Here is a 4,750-nt window from a genome sequence, read left to right on the forward strand (position 1 = left end):
ACCCATTTTGGTGTCAGGATGTAGAAGAAGACATTTTTAGAATCTGATCTCAGGTCAGAACGGGTTAAAATGTGGGTAAAGTGTTTTATGGAGTCAAACTGTGAAGATGAATATCCTTAAATAAAGGTCATTATTGAACCCTGTCTTTTCCTCCTCAGGTGAGGTGAATATCCTTAAATAAAGGTATATAATAAGGTACCAGTATTGAACACACAGGATGTGACTTTGTTTGATACTCAACAGAACATCATGGCTGGGAGGGCAAAACGCCTGTTCTGGACCGAAGAGATGGAGCGCGTATTTGAGGAGGCCATGGATATGACCCATGGTAAGTGTTATAGGCCTGCTGTGTGTCATCTCTATTCTGTGTTTATTTGTGTGCCACTGGCCATGTGCTTAACCACTTAAAAACCACTTAAAAGCCCCATTTTATCAGCATCATCAGCTATTTGAAACTAGCCGATCTACAAGCTTATACAATTTGGCACATTGTAAGCTTGTTGTAGGCTTGTAGTTCCAACATTTTGAAGGATTTTGATCAAATCCAATTGTTCTGCAAAATAATCACACCCGTGTGAAGTGAGGGGCGCTCTTATCAGACCTGCCTCAAAAAAGTAATAAATCATTCACTCATCATTCCTCGTAGTATATCATAAGATTTTCTTGCTCCTCATCTGTGAAAGCCGCAGCTCTCCCTGCATATTTGCTCGCCTCGCTCATGATTGGTCTCGCTCAAGAAATCTATGATCGGCATCATGGCTTTTCAAGGAATGCGTGCACGCGCTTGTAAGCGAGGCTTGCTGAGCCCGGCTCGCCAAATCCGCCAATTCTGAGCCTCGCTTGGCTTTAGTGGAACGGAATAAACCAGGCTGTAAAGACCAGTATTTAAAAAGCCTCGCTTTGGCCTATATCCTGGATTAGTTAATCCAAGATTTGTGAAATAGGCCCCAGGTGAATAATAAACTTAATAATAATAATAACAAGAAAAGTTCCCTACTTTCAAAGACCTTACCTGCAGTGGCCATTTGATTGGTGATCTGCACTGATATTTGCCAATTACCCACTTTACACACACGCAAGCACGCACGCACACACACGCGTGTGCCCAGCTGCACACACACTCACACACACACACACACACACACACACACGCAAGCTTCTTTGACATGGGGGTGATTTGCTTGATTAAAACCACTACAGAAAATGAATCCACTCCACCAAAGAAATGCAAATACACAATGCAATATCCAGTCATGTAGGGCAGAAGGAACACACACACACCTACGAACACACACTACCATTCTACAATCTGCACTGATGAATATTTCATCTTATGAGGAACATGAAATGTTTTCGGACTATATGAATGTTCAAGGCAAACTTGGCCAGTGAAATGCCTTATATCCAGATCCCCCCCAAAGAATACTAGACTGGCCAATTTTCATTCAGTACACAGCAGATCACATCTGCGCTCTGTTAATGTGTGCTAAAGGGGCCTGCATCCTCCTTAACCCATTTTGGACTGAGGTCGATTAAGAAAAAGGCTTCTAAATCCTAACATTTTTCTGAAAAACCCATGTTTCTCTGTCAGTGGTGCTCAACCTTTTTCATGTCAAGGACCCCCAGAATTATCTCTATTGGGCCACGGACCCCCATCTCAAAAGATGTAGTTCCAGGGACCCCCAGAAGAAAATATTTTAGTTAAAAATGTTTGCTTGGAAATATATATTCAAAGATTTGCACCACATTTTAGCTCGTAGCGCGCCACTCTGTCTCGGTGGAGCGCTATGAGCTTGTAGATCTGCTATTTTTCAATAGCTAAAGCATAACATAATGCTAACACCAAAAGGGGTTCCCGCCCAGAATGGATTAAGTGACAACAACAGACAGTGTAATGCTTTGTTGGCTGTAAGGTTGATGTGTGGCTTGAGATGCTTCTATAGTAGGGCTTATCTCCCTTCAAGTGTTTTCAACCCTGATGTGTAATCCACTTTGTACTCTTTGGTTTAATTGTTTTTTTCCTTTTCTGGTAATGAAGATAACAAATCACTTGCAGGTCGTTCGCACGAAGGCGCGAAGACTTCAGGCCGCAGTTGAGGTACGTTTGGCTTTGCCCAGTTTGCAGGGGGGGTGGTCCTTTAACCTGAATATTGTCACTGTCAGACATGAACCTTGTCTAAAAGTATTACTTTTAAGACATAAAAGAATGTGTGTTCCAATGGATCCAGTCTAGCTACTGTATTATCACGGTATTTCACACACATTATAAATAACAATTTGCTCCGCCACGTAATAACGCGCGCTCATGTGTGCGTCCTCACAAACGGTAAAATAGCCGATAGGGCTGTCAGTTCACGTTTTTAACTCAAATCTTTGCTTCTGGGGGTCCCTGGAACATCGTTTTAGATGGGGGGGGGGGGGGGGGACAACAACATGTATAGTTTCAGATGGGGGGTACCTGGAACAACATGTATAGTTTCAGATGGGGGGTACCTGGAACAACATAGCCCAGATAACCCTAACCCCAGATGACCCTAACCCTAGATAACCCTACATGAGATGGTGGACACAGCGGACGCCACGCTGGACGAGGCAGAGGCAGAGGTGGAAGAGATGGCCGAGGAGCGAGCTGAGAGCCTCCAGGCAGAGGTGGAAGGCCTGAAGGAGAAGGTGATTTTCTTTGTTTTAAGGGTGACTGTCAGTCTGTGGTAGAATTGCAATATTACATTCGAGGGTGTGGGTTAACGTGATTATACTTTTACTTTTTTTTTTTTAACTCTTTATTTTAGGATTTTTTAATATGCAAGACAAACAAAAAAGACAAACAATACAAGACATACAATAGGACAGAAACATCAACAGTAAATAAAAATAAAAATAAACTGGGTAAAAACAAAATACAAAAAAAAACAAGAGGTCATGGGATGTACAACAGCAGCAATATATTACAATGTACAGCAGCAGCAATATAATACATATTATAGATTTTTGGGTTCCTTACATTAAATGACAACCGGAAAGACACCACCCATATTCACTCCACATCCACCCCCAGCTAAGTACTCTGTCCATTTCTCCCATCTTCTTTCACCCAGCTCTTTTTGCAGTCTTAACGAATAGGTCATCTGTTCTAGGTGATGCAGTTGTTTCACAATGTTGATAAAAAGGTCGGCAGTAGGACAGTTCTTTTGTAACCAGTTTCTTGTAATAGATTTTTTACTTGCTACAAGTAGAATCTTAAGTACCGGTAAGTAGGAGTCATCCCGGTTTAGCCCATCTGGGAGTTATCCTAGGTACAAAGATGTGAATGAATCATCTATTCTAAAACCCATAATGTTTGAGATAAGTGTGGTCACTTCCTTCCAAAATGGCTGAATTACAGGACAAGACCAAAAGACATGTGCATGATCAACCACTGTATCTCCACATTCTCTCCAACAGTCCATATGGTTGCCAGTCTGTTTGGACTTCTGTTTTGGAGTAATAAAGAAGCGAATCTGGTTTTTCCAACAAAAGTCTCGCCAAGTCAAGGAATTAGTGGTCGTTGATTGCTTTTCTTATATATTCATCCATACTTATTCACTTATATCAATTCCCAACTCTTTTTCCCATCGCTCTTTCACATATATCGTAGAGTCCTTTTTCAAGTCCATTATATAGTTTACTCACAAGACCCCTGTTTAATACCTGGAGTAGACCCTTTTACCTTTTTACTAAAACAATCCCTTACTTGTAAGTATCTGAAGAAGTCCTGGTTAGCCAACCCATATTTCTGCTTTAGGTTTTCAAAACTGTCAATATTTCCATTTTTAATCATAGTACATATAGAAGTGATGCCATTGTGGTGCCATTGTTTATACCTATTGTCTAATACTGCTGGTATGAAGTCAGGGTCATATGCTGGCCAACTTAAAAGTTTTGCCTCCCTCTGAAGCTGGAAGCGTTTAACAACTTCCAGCCATATTTTGAACGATAAATTTACCCACTGACTCCTTGTCTGAAACATTCCTTTCTCTCTGTCAGTGCAACCTAATAGTGACTGTATTGGTACATCCATCAGGGATAACTCTATGCTTTTCCATTTTGCAATGTAGGGTCGGTTACACCAATATACCAAGGGCTGGATTTTGAAGGTGCGTTTTACCATGTGGTAATACATAAATTGGCCTCGCTCTGCGCACAATCGTATTATGAAAGCCTTATCGTCCCGTGTTGAACGCACACACATATGGAATACGACGTTGCTGAATATTTTAGCATTGTGGGAGTGTCCATATGTTAATTATTTTCGCTTTGCGCAATTTGCTATTAAGCCCCTTGACCTGCGCATAACGATTAGACGTGGGTCTAGGCACCTCATAAACGCAAAAGCAGATAAAAGCACTGTTTGATTTTACACTTGAGCGGCTCTGGGACGCTGCTGGAGTGTTGCCAAGTCTGTTTATTATAAGCGGCTTCTTTTTCTGTAAAGTTGCTTGTAAATATTGGTAGTTGTGGTTGCTTTTCTTGTTTCTAAAGGTTTCTCTCCTAATGTTGTTTAAACCAGTGATCCTCACACAGCACATTCCCATGTCAGGCATCCCCAGATGAATGCATTTGCCCAACTAAGGACGGCTAATACAAAAATGTAATTACATTTTGAAAATAGCAGATCTACCAGCTCACAATGCATCACATTCATTCATTAAAACTATGAACTCTGACTGCAGGCGGATATATAATGATCATTATAACAATGTGCAAGAAAATA

General features: G+C 41.1%; 1 long non-coding RNA gene across 1 annotated transcript; it reads left to right on the top strand.

The window, feature by feature from the left end:
• The first annotated feature begins 241 nt into the window (after positions 1-241).
• Positions 242-2,671, top strand: LOC308312046. The gene is made up of 3 exons (XR_013963720.1): positions 242-328; positions 2,039-2,098; positions 2,545-2,671. It is a non-coding gene; the product is annotated as an uncharacterized lncRNA (long non-coding RNA).
• Positions 2,672-4,750: the final 2,079 nt, after the last annotated feature.

This window comes from Protomyctophum bolini (assembly GCF_963924005.1).
Source record: "Protomyctophum bolini genome assembly, contig: SCAFFOLD_77, whole genome shotgun sequence".
NCBI classification, from domain to species: Eukaryota; Metazoa; Chordata; class Actinopteri; order Myctophiformes; family Myctophidae; genus Protomyctophum; species Protomyctophum bolini.